General features: G+C 39.0%; 1 protein-coding gene across 6 annotated transcripts in view; it reads right to left on the bottom strand.

Moving 5' to 3' along the window:
* SK (small conductance calcium-activated potassium channel) overlaps window positions 1-15,914 on the bottom strand; it is a 126,293-nt gene that overhangs the window by 41,961 nt on the left and 68,418 nt on the right. Inside the window, exon 2 of one of the 6 annotated variants that reach the window (XM_034319103.2) lies at window positions 13,525-14,095. The exons of 4 other annotated variants lie outside the window; for them this stretch is intronic. The gene's annotated coding sequence lies outside the window, so the exon portion shown is untranslated. The remainder of the gene's footprint in view (window positions 1-13,524; window positions 14,096-15,914) is intronic. One more of the 6 variants, XM_034319104.2, reaches the window with a different exon arrangement.

The following is a 15,914-nucleotide window of genomic DNA, read 5'->3' as shown; positions in this document are numbered from 1 at the left end:
GAAAATAATCAGGAAACTTATATGTAATTTTATGTCATCGAATCGAATTATGTCGAAACACGAAGTCATAAATATTAATTCAAGCAATTTCCCGCAAACCATAAACGAACGGAAAGATTCATTTCACAGGACGTACGATGAAAAATTGGTTAAAATTAGGAAGACCTTGCTCGTTCTCGTATCAAGATTTATAGCCTAAATTAATTTCATTACACGTTCGAGTAAGCTCGTAACTTTCCCGAATTTCTAGCCAGTTTAAAAAGTATATCCCTTCCGGCCACTGTTCGCAACACGTGGAACGAAATATTTAACGCGACTCGCGAAAGCATCGTTGGCCTTTTAGCAGAGGGTGACATCGTCGTGCACAAAGGAGCTTTCGTGGCACAATAACGAAGGCCGAAACCCGGCTCCGTTCGTGACAACGAAATCGACCAACAAAGGGCGCTCTACCCGCTAAATTGCATCTCTGCATGGTTAAAATGTCGACGCGTGGCGGGAACGCGTTTAACGGTGGCACCGCGACGCGACGCGGCTTATTCATCGGCGGAAATTGCGTGACTCCGATATGTTCCGGGCGCGCCGTCTAACGGGGTTGATTCATCGAACGATATATCGCGACTTTCGCCGCGAAAATCTACGGGTAACACAGGCGAGGCGAAAAATTCCGTCTAAAAGCGTGCCGGAAATACGAACTGGAAATAGAAATACAATCTGAAAGCGTGCTACCAGAGAAAATTATAGATGTCGGGAAACGTGGCTGGAGTAAAAATGGTAGGAAAAACTACGAGTTGTGACCGAAAAGTGTTGACATCATGCCTCGAAAATCTGTATCCATATCAACATACGTTATTTGTCTAACCAAGGGAAGAAGGTTGACTGACGTTGATAATATTCATAAACGTCGCGATAGAAGAGGGCAGCATTTATCTAAAATAAACCTGGAGTCGTTTGATGACGGATGGTTCACAATGCAAATTGCTCGGCGAGTAATCCAAGTTTTAAACGTACGACGCACGGAAGTAAAAACTTAATTCCCGGTGATGAATTTTCATTCGGAAAGTAGCGCAACAGGAGCACTTAAACCCTCTCGTCTGTCCCCCTCTGTTCCTCCCTGTTTCCCGCTAACGAGTACCAGATGCAGCTGCGACTGCACCAAACCACGCCCCGCAGATGAAACTTCATTTAGTCCGAAGAATATCAAGCTGTTCCTTTTAATTTCGCGCGTTTCAATTACACTTCTACAGGAGAATCGTAAACGTCGCGACGATGGACGCCCGTGCAAATAGCGCGTCACGTTTCCTTGAAAATTTGACGCGCGAAAAAGTACCGCGACTCGCCAGGGAATTACGTTCCGAGCTTAACTTTCTTACCGAGACGGTAAAATTTCCTTCTCCGGGTTCCCGCCTTTTAAAACATTTTCCAGCTGCGAAAGCGGCAAACCGTAAGAGAAAAAAAATATACATCAGTGTGCTATTATCGTAGAACGTTGCCTAGAATTTTTAGAAATAACCAAATTTTCGAGTAGTACTTTTTGTTTGGACCAATTGTTGAGCGTGGAATTGAATTTTCAAATTTATCTCAACGTTGCCGGATAAAACTGTTTACGTACGGTGCTGGAAACCGCTGGAAATACTAGAATGCTCTTTCAATTTGAACCGTCGGTGATCCGTTTGAATTCAGAGAAATAAAACGAAGCCACGAAACGAACAATTCGATCCAACGTTTAATCCCGACTTTTCGCAGCATGATTAACGTAGTTTCGAGTTACGGGAACCTACTCTCGGTTATTAAATCGAGGAACTGTACATTCGGTGAATCGTAGTGATCCCGGAACAACATCGCTGAAACTTTCTTCTTTCATTCGAGAACACGCAATTTCATCGAATGCGATTCTCGTTCGCAACGAACGAATATTTGAGATTGAATTTCTCACTTCTCGCCGTTTATCGGAGTAGAAATAGAAACATCCGTGTCGCGTCGCGAGGTCCCCTTTTCTTTGCTGCGAAATTTAAGGAAACATTGTTTTGATCGTATTCGCGCTAGGTTGAGAAACACTTTCAAAATCATGCTCGCGTGCTACATAGAATCTCGCATCAAGTTGTGCTTATATAAATAACGAATTAATTATTACGTAGATAAAGGCGCTTGATATAAACTTTGCTGATGGAAACTTTTTTAATCTGTTTGGGATTAGAAAAAAAAGAACACGTTATTTATAACGAAGGTTGCATGATTTGCAATCATTTTCATCGATATTTTCGTAGTTTCAATGTTGCAACATGTAAACCTTTTGAAAGTTGAAAGAAGTTAATTATACAAGAGTTACAAGAAGTTGTCTAAAAAAAATTTTGGAAAATATTGATGTTTATAAGCGTAAAGACAAGTAGAACAAGAATATAAGTGTTCAGTGAAGTAGTATAAATCCATAGATAGTCAGACAAGTAACTCGAAATTGAACAAGAAAATATTTCTGACTTTCGTGAAACTTATAATCGTATCAGGTGATCACGAAATGCAAGTGAAATGATTTTACATTAGTCGACCTGGTGACCTTTCCCTTTGAGCAGAGAGGGAAGAGGTAAGATGAGTGGTGATATTGGGAAAGGACAGAAAGGAGGATACAGAAATGGGGATGGTAGTCATGGTAACCGTCCCTAGAGACTACATCTGCCTTAATCTAAACCTTGATTGGCTAAGGTGATCTTAAACTTGTCCTCTCGATAAAGTTTCTCACCTTAACTCCAATTTCGAGCGGTTCACGGTTTCGCGAGTCGAACGACGCGATGGTACGCGAGAACGTTTGCGACAATTTGAAGAAACGACAAGCAACCCTTAATCGATCCCGGTAGCAAAGGTTGCCCTCGATTCCGTGGGGTATCGAGTTTCATTGACGAATAAAACTTAGTGGAACGTTTCTACACGGAATTTCGTGAGGACGTAGAATTTTCAAGGGGTTTCCTTCCAAGAAACTGCGACCTCGTTCGGCCTCTGCCAAGTTTCGATGACATTTGTCGGCCCGTTATCGTTTCACAGAATCGAGCGAAGATTCGGCTGAAGAATTGAATTTGATAGCGCGCCACTGCGGTCGTAAGTTTCTCGATAATGAATAAGGTTAATTTGTTGGAAGGAAGGAAGTTATGGTAAAGCTTCAACGATGTCGAATTTCCTGATAAGGGTTTAATTTCTCTGAACCGATACTTCGCACGTCTAACTGAAGTTCGTTACGTATAAACTATCGTAGCTTTAAGGGTAACTTTAATATCGAGTTGAAATTGTTCTGTAAGAAAAATGATTCCAATTGAACGCCAGTGATAAACGTGTTAAACTTGCTCGAGTATTAGGAGAAGGAAGAAAGAGAGAAAGGTATCGTAAATTTAACGCCACAACATTAAGTCAATCGCCGCTCAAATATGCCACCCATTTATCGGCAGCATCCGCGAGTTTCACAACTTCTTCCCTGACCGAAATTTCCGTCCCACTTTCAGTAAGGGTAATAAAAGGCAAACTCCGGGTAAGCGTTGGAAATCCGGTTAGAACGATGCCTGAATATTGTGAAGATTATATTAACAGTTTGACTGGTAATGTCAGGTACACGTGACGGTAATTAATCTTTCTATAACGAACGAAGTACGTGTCGTCATCTGTAAAGAAAAATAAATTGAAGTGAAATTGTGTCTATGGTATTAATGGGGACACGAGAAGAGTCAACTGTAATTTTTCTAGGTGAAGTTTGTAAATTGTCAGGCAAATGGGATAACACCACGTGTCATCAGGCAAGTAGAACAAAACCGTATATGATTAAACAAATGTATAAAACCGTAAGTCATTAAAGAAAAGACGAATAAATCGGTATGCGGCGAGACAGGCGCATTAGAGGGTAGATAAGTATAATAAGTACATACATGATTAGACATGGTTACATTACAAACTACATAAAAGTAAATGGTACATACAGAGTGTTCGACTAGAGGTGAGCATCCTTGGAAGGGGTGGTAGCTGGGGTAATTCTGAACAACGTTTCCTTCACCAAAATGTTCGTTAAGGGTTAGTGTTTCAATTATTAAATTATTAAATAATAAAATAATAATAATAAATAATAATAAAATAATAATATTAAATGAATAATTATGAAATAATGTAATCAGAGCATGCAGCCGCGAGAGTATTAGCTACAACAACCGTGCTCGACCGTGGTTGTAAACAAACTACTCGATTGCGTCGCGCTCGACTCGTAACCGACACTCCCGAGGCTGAGCCTGCGCGATCAAATTGCTCGGCCTTTCTTATTAATAATTCAAAAATTAAGCCTTAACGAGCATTTTGGTAAAGGAGGAAGTTGTTCCGAATCATTCCAGCTACACCCTTTGCAAAAATACCGACCCCTAGTCGAACACCCTCTATATAAAATACTCTAATATAAACTTGGATTCTAAATAGTCATTACACGACTGCAAATTATCCAATAAAAATTCTGCACAATATTTATAGCAGCAGATGGTTCAAAAATTCATAACATGGCTGATTAAAACAGCGATAAATTAATGATATACTTTATGAAGCTTATAAAAAGAAAAGATTTAGTATCATTCCACTCCATGAATAATTAACACCTAGCAAAAAACGACTGAAGCTAATTATCATTCGACAAAGATGTAGCGCTTCGCGATATCGCGATGCAAAATATCAAGATATAAACTTATTAGAATATTCGTTCTGTGGTTGATTAAGTTTCGTTAATTATGCACCACGAACGTGGTTTCGTGGTCGATTCCAAGACGTAGCAACTTTTAAGAGAAAATCACTCTAACCAGTTTCAGGAAACGTTGGTTAATTCACTTGGTTGCTTCATTGAATTAGTTTCAAGGAGCGAGGTTCATCGTGTTAATCATCCAGCGATTGTACCACCTTCCCGTCGTGCGTTCTCGAGAACCTTTTTAGCTTCGCACCAAACAGATAATGGAGGGGTTAAATAGAATTTATGGTATCACGTTTGCGAACAACTCGCCCTCAGAATTTATACCACTGTTGGTGCGGATCGTGAGAGAGTCAGGGTAATTTGTCAGGGATTAAATAAATAAATAGATGTTAGTTTAATCGAGAAAGATGTTGTTCATTGGTTTCCAATTTCTTTTAAACGATCTCCAAAGGATTCAAATATTAAACTCTACTTCTTTATACATTTATTTTGTTGTAATTGAAATATTTGACTTCTCTGCCGCTTCATCATTTGGAACTTTTCCTTATCCCCATCAATTTCTTCGGCTCGAATGATAGAAACGGAGATCCCAGGGATCGAGCTACAAGACAAAGTCGGCGCCTGGCAGAAATTCTTTCAATTCACACAACATTAAACATTCAACCACGACCCGCTGAGAGGTATCAGTACGCCAAGGCACGTACTGGCGATTTCTATTCAATTTCATTCCGTTGCACGACGATCAACCTCTCGAGCCGCGAGGATAATCTCGCTAATGGAAACGAAATGTTCCAGAAGGACAATGCTCTGTCTCTAGGAAGACAGAGAAGTATCCTCGATGACTAATTATTCAGGTGATAGGCTCGAGTCGATACGATTTGTAAACATCGTTGACCAAAATTATGGATCCATTTTCTTCGAGAACAAATTTTATAATATACACGAGTGTGAAGTCCTAAAATTATTATCTGTTCCTCGTTAATGATACAAAAATTCCGCTTCTAAACACGATGAGATATGATATTAAATTTCGTACTCGTGAATTAAACGCACGTTAAATACGATCAAGAGTTGGATATTTAACATCGTTTCGATAAATAAGGCGGAAAATCGAGGTCGGCGCACGTCAAGGCGGAATATTAACGCGATACGTTAATACCTCTCATTTGAAGAGGAATTCCAATTTCTATCACGCGTTGAACAACGAGATTCACGAGCGAGTGTCGCGAGCGATATCGGATTATTTCCGTTGGAATCGTTCGACTGAAATTCCGCTTCGATCTAGGATGTCTCAATAAACGACAGGATTTCGCGAAGGTTCGCGTCCGTGAATATCGTCTCGGGGATTAAGGGGTTCTCTTCGTCTAATTTTATGTATATATTCCATAACCCATACCGAATCCCTTTTGCATTTTAACGCCGGCAAACCAAGTTCCGGCTCATTGAATTTTGACAGGCTTTTAGAGGGTACCTTTAGAACGACGTTCTTCTACGACTCGTGGAACCGCGATTATTAAGTTTCCTCTCTTCACCGAATCCACGGAGACCATGTTTTTTTCATTATCGATGCTGCACACGTCGAACACGTATCCGTTTGCAAATTTTTACCCAGATATTTACGACTCATAGAGGGTTAAAAATATTAAAAATTAACTCCCATGATACGTGTATCGACTAAAATTAGCTATTGGAATTTCCAAACGAGATTTTTGTATACCGAAATTATAATATTTAAACGATCCGAATGAGAATCCATTTAAAATTAATTTATTCCCGGTAGAAATAAAATGAATGAGAACCAGCATCGGAAAATTGAATCCAGTATTCGAGTAAACGAGTTCAGAACGATCCATCTGTCGCGAATTCAATTTATAAAAGTTCGATTCCCATGAGTTGTGCCTGAAGTTTTCGAAAATGTTACCGAATTTTGTCTGTAAAATTCGGTGAAAAATGTAGCCGACATTTCCGAGTGGAAAATATTTTCAAATCGATCAGAGAAATTACTGTTGAATATGGTGGTTGATTAACGAATGTTCAACCGAGTGAAATTAACAGGTAAATAGCAATTTCACGAATTTCGATTGATTTGCGAAGATACGCGAAACCGGGTATTCAATCTCTGACACTCGGGTCGTTTTTCAATCGGAAAATTCGCTACTGTTAACTGGTATTTTCGTTCGAACGTTTTCCAATTACCGGCTTCGCGTTCGAATTACCCCCGATTATTTCAAATATTTTCGCGCGTGAAAAATCAATGCAGCCAGGTGCGATATTGTCCGTCGAATAATTCCCCAATATTAACAGCGTCTATAGATTAAACCAATCTATCAGTGTCTGTGTACAACTTGCAATTTTTTCGCAACGTATCCTTTTTTTACACAAAAATATATTTGATTACCATTTAATCATCAAATATAAGATAGGAAACAACTCTTTCGTGAAAGTCATTAATTAAAACAATTAATTAGCATGAAATTCATGCTCCACATAATTCGACGGGAAAAAGAATTTCAGCATCGAAACGAATTCTTTCTAGCAGAAACGTTAAACACCGCGTATCGCGAACGACTTTCTCTACGTGGTATTTCATGAATCTCGCGAACACCGCGAGAATTCATTCTGCGAATAATTTAATTAGGGATGGTTTTAAAGCATCCTAGAGTACACGTACGATATTATATCCGCAAATTATAATAAAACACAGACTGTAAAAATCATGCCCCACGATATTACAATCCTTGTGCTTTATAATTGAGAATGAAAAGGTTGAATAATGAGAAATTGTTTAGTTAATTATCATAACATTATATCCAATTATAAATTATCATGGTTAATTATGCAATAAATTTAAATTAATAACAATATGGACTGAATACAGTGAGAAAGAGAGGTGTTTAAATATCGTAACTGTCCGAATTTATAATGAAGGATAGACTGCTGGTGCAGTCTGATTTATTTCTGACCTATACTACTTGCACAGAGAATTCTATACTACTAAATGTTGTATTCGAGTATCTAACTTTTATGTTGTCGCGTTCAGTTTCTTTACTTTCAGTGATCAGTGTACTACAATAAGTGCCATTAAAAGTGTAATAAAATACAAAACAGATGTTTTTCATCTTCTTACACGGTATTTATCATATTCAGAGCAGCGGGGTGGGCAGAAACTTTTGTTCGAAACTCGACTTAACAAGAAACTCATTTCGCAAGAAGTTGAATGTGAGACGAAGCAACATGTACAATACCGATAAAAAGTAGAGAATCATTTATCAAGAAAGATGTCGAGCGAAATCCTTTCAAACCTATCCACTTTTCCCTACGTTCGAAATCTACCGAGAAATAATTATTATTCATCGCGACTGGTGTCACAAAATATAATCTCGAATAAAATGGTTTCATATTTTTCACCGACAGCCAATTCGTTTATATTTCCGAACTCGTGCCGAATCGTTCCTACACACCATAAACAAAAGGAAACCGATGCAGACATCTTTATTTCTTCTGGCATAGAAGCGAAAAAGCAATTAAAAAGGTAGATCTAAAAGCTACTGTGCCATGATACCGTCAATATTTGCCTTCAAAACCGACGTTTCATCTGATATATCGTTGCGAATTTAATCTTGCAGCAAGTTTTCGATATTCCCGGCACGAATCAAAGAAAAGCCGGAACAAAGATAAAACTATTCGTGTTTTGGCTATCGGTTCGCGCTTCCCTTCGCTCTGAAGTGTATTCGCGATGGGATTATTTCACCTTTTATTCTTACAATCGAGAAACTACTTGATGGATCTGAACGTTAGACGAAACATTATTGTTACTCCTCGAATAATGATGGATAGAGGAACGCTTTCTTCGCGTTCTTTCACATTTTACACGATTCACCATCGTTAATAGTCTGATGCGTGTGCTCGGTGAAAAATTCATCCGATAGCTTTCTTTTCTTTTCGAGTGAGAAACAGTATCCATTGTTACATGCAAGTATCCCTCTTTTCTATCGAAGGAAAGATCGTCTAGTCACTTTATCATGCTCACAGTTCGACTATTCTTCTTTTTCAATTATTCCCTTTAAGGGGGATTTCATTTCCTTTTATTCTATTTCTTTGAAAAAAAATTTCAAATAATATATAAATATAAACGAACAAAGTTGTACGGTTCCTTTGTGAAAAAATTGCAAAGGGAGACTGAAAAAGTCAGGTCCATGCTAGAATAGCTTTTCAATGAATGAACCCGTTACATCGGGTCGAGTCAACATTGCCAATTTCGAGGGTAAATAATTAAATTGAGTAAGCTCTAGTTTGACAGCGAGAATGCTCTACGTAAAGATCTCGCGGAGGTTGAGTCACTTTCATCGAAATCGGACGGGTGCTCTTTTCACAGGAAAGCGTTCTTTGATACTGGCAACGGGCTGACGAATCGTCGAGCTGCTCGCGAGTTAATTAAGTTTGTTCGGTACGGCGACGATGAGGTAATCCACGAGCTCGGGAAATCGTTTTAATAACTAACCACGGCCAATTAAACGCAGAATAGCCCGAGGGTTTCGTTGGATTTTTGTCCAGAATTTCACGCGATCTTTCGCGCACGATCAATCGTCGAAATCGTAGTTCGATCATGCTTCAAACGGCATCTCTCTTCCCCGTCACTTTCGAGCAAATGGTTTAAGGTCTAAGAGCGGATAAGACAATACAAAGAGGGTCCCTTCCTGAAACATCTGCTGCTTTTGCCAACGAAGGCTTCAAGTGGATTTTTCAGTGGCCTTTGTCTACTGTTCACGAATCTATTGATCCTGCTACTTCAGCCTGCATCGATCCTCGTTATTTTAGTATTGATATCAAGGTAATATGTATGAATGAAGTTATTCATATTTACTTAGACGTGTGCGCCTTTCAATGAATAATAGATTATTAGAAACATTTGTTTCTCCAACAATTTACTCGGTCAATACTGTGTTAAAATTGAATGGAGCTGCCGTTTGAAGGTTGCTTATTTATTGTTAATTGATAAACGATCATTTATTAAACGTATTTCAGGTAATGTGGATTTAGCGACGGTGGTTCAACATAAATGATAAAATAACGAGAATCAAAGTCTACGGAAAGAATAATTATACTACTGCGACTAACGCGTAGTATATCTTCTCCTTATTAACTTTTTCTTCCTTCATTTTTCATTCTTATTAACTCCGACTATATTTTCTCATTAGACTCGAGAATCCATCCTGATAACCAACGTGTTCTTAAATGAACTTAACGTGACACAAGAATTTCATAAAAAAATTTTCACCGGAAAAAATCTGTCCCCTTTGATTATGTATGTATGTTGCTCTAGAAATACCTTAGAGAATTAAACAGACAACATACCTAATATTTCGGCGATTAATTTTATTCGTGATGCACTTCGCTAAAAATCCTGCGATTTACGTTTCCTGAAAGAATTGATTCCCAGAAACACTTTCGAACTCACCCCTTTCACGATCTACTCTCCAGAACACATTGTTCGCGTTTCGAGCGATTGCCGTTTTCGAAGGAAACGAAAAAGCATTTTCACGAAACAATACGCGGTAAAAGTAAGGCGCCAGGTTGTTATCGCGTTGCACGAAACAGACGTTACCATCGGCGGCCGTTTTTCCGCTGACTTTTTCCGCACGAGTTGGCCGCCACACAATCGGCAAAGGCCAGTCCCAGCACGGTTATTGTGCCAGGGAATATTGTGCGAGTCCCAGGCCAGCCTCTAATCTGCATACGAATGAAATCCGTTAGCCACGAAAGCAAGCAGCCCCGCGAAAAGGGTAAATAAGAAGAAGGCCTCGTTTCTCTTTGCATCTCTTTGTAACCGACCCTTGTCTGCAACCCCTTCGTGTTGCACTTGGAATATTTAAAATGTTCTGACAATTTCTTCCGTGTAATTTCGTGCGCGTGCCGAAAACGATGAAAAAGTTTATCATGGCTGTGGTAAACTATCATCCGATCACAGCAATGTAACAAATAAAGCGTTCTAGTTGATCAGAAATTCAGAATTTTTAAGAGAAAGACTCGTAATCCTACGTTATACGCGTGATCAGCCCAGAGCAGTGAAAAGAGTCAACGCTTTGTCAGACATAGATTAAGATTCCTAACAAAGGTTTGATATCGACAAATTTTTCATCCAGTCTTGATATTTTCTCTATTGTAATGTTAACATTACATCGAAGAACGTCTTCTTCGTGTTCAATAACAATTTTATACACCTAATCAGTCTAGAGCAGTGAAAAGGGTCAACGCTTTGTCAGACATAGACCAAAATTCTTAACAAAAGTTTGATATCGACATATCCAGTCTCGATATTTTCTCTATTATAATGTTAAAGTTACATCGAAGAACGTCTTTTTCGTGTTCAATAACAATTTTATACACCTACTCAGTCTAGAGCAGTGAAAAGGGTCAACGCTTTGTCAGACATAGACCAAAATTCTTAACAAAAGTTTGATATCGATAAATTTTACATAAAGTGTTAATATTTTCTCTATTGTAATGTTAAAGTTACATGATAGAACGTCCTTCTTCATGTTCAACGATAATTTTCTATTCCTCATCAGCTAAGTTAATAAAAGTTTAAATTAAAGTAGTGTATCCCGCGAATATCAAGAGAGCGTCAATGTTCTTTAAGAACCGCATCCACCAAGTTTACTTTAAAGATTGATCAAAGATGTTGCTTAAACTTCTGTCGAGGCAAGCATTCAGAAACTTCGGTGAACATTGGTCGTTTGCGGTTTTGCAGAAGTATTTCCAGAATTCAGAGAATTTTCATATCTTAACTCGAGTTAATCGTAGGAACGGTATACAAACTTAAGGATGCGATTAAAAATAAGAAAAAGAAAAGACTTGGATGAAGAATATCGTAGAAGCATTTCCCTATTTAATATGTCGTTTGATATGGCTGTTCGACAAGAATGTTCCAAGCTGTCGCGGAGTTTGTGTATTGTCCTCTTTGCGGTTTGACTACACGGACAGAAGTTTTCTCATAAAAAAGTTTCGGGTTGACCCCCTCTGAATCTACCAAACAGGGGCGGGGTATTGGTTTTGAGCAAGATCGAGACGTTCAAGAATATCTGATAACGATGTAAGAGGGTGTGCTGTTGACTCTTGACTACATGAATTTTTTTGCATAAGCTTCTGAAGGTACGAAACAGTGTTGAATTTTATTATATAAGGGTGATGTGGTAACTCTTTCTCAGAAAACTCACCCTTACGCCTGATGGGCTCTCAATCTCGGTATCGTTCGTCGAAGATCAAAGGAAGCCGCGATAAAAGGGAGGCAATAAGCTTTAATATCCTCGAATCCCTTTCTAAATGCTCGTATCCAAAGTAACCGAGGGAAGATTCCGTAGAACGATCGCGAAGTTTGACCGAGGGCGGAAGCTGAACGAACTTCTGTCTAACTGTCGTCAGCGAGATCTCGTCGATAAGAGGTAGACATTGTTCCCGCGACCCGGTTCGTATCTCGAGCACCAGTGAAAATGATAAAACGTCCCAGTTGTCCGTTAAACGTGCGCGAAACTTCGTTCCACGAGCTACCGTCGAGCCGGGACGTGATCGGACTCAGGATTTTAGGCCTGGCTCGCAGAATCGAGGCAAATTACTAAAAAAACCTTGGCACACCACGCGATTCCTCTTTAAGACACTGACGATTCATCGCGGGAACCAATCCTGTACCGAGAACGTGGAGGAAATTCGGAACGATCGTTCCAACGAGAAAATTGAACCAGAGGGACGACGGACAATTTTGGCTGGATTCGAGGATTTCCAATCAATTTTTTGAAACAGATTGATAATTAAAAGAACGATGCCAAAGATTTTTCCTTCAAACAAGAATGTACAGAGAGGAGTGTTGGGTGACACCAGGGTGCTGGTCGATTTAAGCGGAATGCGTGAAATTGAAGGAATTTCATGTAAAACTGGGAAATATTTTCCAAATATTTTCAAGAAGAATGCAGCTGATAAATTCTGTGCTTGTAATTGAATACAATTGCGAGCAACCGTTGTAGTTGAAATTTTCAAGAAAATCTTTATTCTATTTCGAAATTTCTACTTCATTGGCGATAGGACACAAGGGTGCAGAAAGGAAGCTGAAATGAAAAGTGGAAAAGTTGGGTAAACACTTCGGAGGAAGCATCCAATAGGTCTGGCAATTTTGAACGCCGCTCTTTTTCCACGGACACTCGATTCTTTTTGATGAAACCTTCTCTTTTCGCTAGCTGATGACATCTCGGGAAATGGACTTTCCCTACGATCGCGTCGGCTAACTTTGCATTGCCAATCTTTTTTCCCTCCTCGAATTTAATACTAGAAACACCAACGTTGTATATCCTATCTTTCAATTACTATAAAAGTATTACTGTTCACTTTCATTTGATTCAATTTATAAGCATAATTCTGTCCACTGGTTATCATAATTCTTTATTTCGCCTTGTTTCGCAGCTCCTAAACCCCGAATATTTTATTATCTCGCTTGACGTTCCTAATTTCTCAACATTTCTCCCCTCAAATATTTCAATTTCCAATTTTTCACCCCACGTATCTCGAGACCTTTCATCTCCTCCCTTTTATACAATCTTTAGAAAACGAGACACTTAACATTTCTTCAAGGGAGCATTCATTTTTTAAGAAAAAACAATAAAACAGATTAAAATGAGAAACGAACAATTACTTGAATTAATTAGTTACTGAACCGACAGTGATATAATTACAAGCGTAAAAGACTCAAATTGAATTGTCCACGTCGACAGTTTGTATTTTCCACAAATTTCTGCATCTTATAATTAAACTAATTGCAACAGTGGAAACGTAACACAGACCTTCTCAGTGACATTTACGTCTGTCCGCGTAGCTGCTCAAGTCAGGTCGGCCACGGCCGGGACGTCGCTGGCACGGTTATGCAACTTTGTTTGTTTATCGCCAGGATGCACTTCACTAAACGTACCGCGTCCCGTCAGCTGCATCGCGGCGTGTAATCGTTCGTCACGGTTTACTGAATCACTCATGTTTAAAAGGTGTGTTCCTCACCGTTCGTAGCTCGATCGAACGGCCGCGCGGACGATGGCGCGCGGTTCATCGAACGGTCGATCAATTTTCTGGTCGATAACGATTTTCGTACCGTTCGAACGCGTCCAACGTTACAAGATACCCTAACGTACATCACTTCTCCTCGAAGCCGATGAAAGCTTGCGAGCTTTGTTTCTTCATCGCGAATCACTCGCGAGCTTCTCTTTCCTCTTCGTCGCAGGCTGACTTTCAATGTCAGCTTTTCGAATCGATCACCAAGCTCGTTATCTACCTCGGCATTTTATTAATCGTCGACATGAATGATGAAAAGCTTTTTTTTCTTCCACCCTCCTTCGCCTCTTCTGACTTTAATTTATATTTTTTCTTCGAGCAAAATTTATTTCTGTCAGACCAGACGAGCCAAGAGAGTCGGTGACGACCGTGATAGACGCCTTTTTATCTTGTGCCACTCTAGTTATTGATCGACGATGTTTGATACAGAGCTCGTACGGATAACACGTGTTCTGATTATATTACCCGGGCTGGTTTACGAGAGAAATAGAAAATATGGACAGGATTGTCAAACGATCGCACAAATTCTGACGTATGATTTATGGAGAACGATTGGCAGGTGATTTATCGTGACATATGTACGGAGGACGATGTGTATGCTCGTCATTTGAATACTTTCGTTGCTTCCGATGATCGAAGGCAACGTTTCAGAAATAATTGCTTTGCAACTTTGTAAATAATTTCCGTGTATTAATCAAATTACTATCACTGTCGCTTAGCCAAAACATTATTCACGGTTGATACATTTTTAAAAAGATATCGAGCAACATTTTTCATTTAAGATGAAAAAATAATAATAACAGATATTCGTTGATCAACGAGAATGAAGAATATAGTTCGCGAATTCGTTTCTTTTTTTTTTTCAAACGTGTGCGAAAATAAAGCTTTTTCTTCGTCGCCACCGTTTTTTATAGTATCAATGCTCGAACGGAAAATTGCGTGATACGGACATAAATTGCCTTTCAACGTGTCGTTCTCTCTTTCGTGTGTCGGATCGAAACGCTATCACACGTTGCACACACTCGCAGCCACGTATGTGACACCCTGGCCAGAAGATTCCACGGATTAAACGGGAACCGCTTTTAAAATGTGTAGTCACGCGTTCGACGAACGATGAAAAATTTACACCCGGGGAAATCGTTACTTGCGTATCGGAAAATGATCCTTCCGTGAACTGCAATGTTCATTTCGCGCGATTTTTCCACCCCTATATTGCGTGCCTCTTCATTTTCAAAAATTATTACAATTTTCGTTTCACGCAATTTCATATCGCTCCTTCGCCGTTGCAATATATCAATTTACGTTCAAATAAAATTTTGATATATAATTTCTTTGAATATTCAAACTCGATACACGGCTCGCAGTTTTTTACTAACAGATATTGGATATTTTATCAGAGTTAATTCAGTGGCGGATGTGTGATCAGTTATTTAGGAGAAATAATATGTCCAAGAGTTTTTAAACGTGTATCCCCTTTTTTAAAATAAAATATTCAAGTTAAATTATATTAAATTGAAGGTTTGTTGAAAATTCTACCTTCAGAGGTATTGTTATTTGAATAATTCCGTTTCGTTTATCCGAGCATAGAAATGCAAATGTAAAAATAAAAACGTAACTGTTCCAACGATTTTGAAAGAGGAGAGAAAATACAGTTACAAAGCCACAATTATTCTGGCATTTAATTAAAAGGAAAAAAAGTAACAATAATAAATCATCAGGTACAAATCACAAGCAAACAATAATATCCAATGAACGCAATCATCAATATGTTTCAAAATATAAACAATAAATTATCTCAGTGCTGTATCCTATTTTGTTTCTTTCTTTCGATATAAGTTAATCATCTCTGAACAATATTTCATCCGGCTGATGAAATCACGGCGCGAAAATAATGGATGAAAGGAGGAACGATCAATCCGTCGTTCGTTCCCGAAATGTGGGGGCTGTCGGTCGTTGCACGTCGCCCGTAAAAACGGTTTTTTGAATTTTTGATCAGCCTTACGAATTTTACTATCGTCGCCAGTGCGACGATATCAAACCGTTTTCAGGCGACGCGCTCGTAAATTCGTTTCTGTCCGACCGACGATTCCTCTTAATCCGTCGTGGTTTGCTCGACCATGCAGTCATCTAC

Source organism: Osmia lignaria, chromosome 13, assembly GCF_051020975.1.
Source record: "Osmia lignaria lignaria isolate PbOS001 chromosome 13, iyOsmLign1, whole genome shotgun sequence".
Taxonomy (NCBI): Eukaryota; Metazoa; Arthropoda; class Insecta; order Hymenoptera; family Megachilidae; genus Osmia; species Osmia lignaria.
Note: the sequence above shows the minus strand (reverse complement) of the source record. Positions and strands in the feature narration are given on the sequence as shown.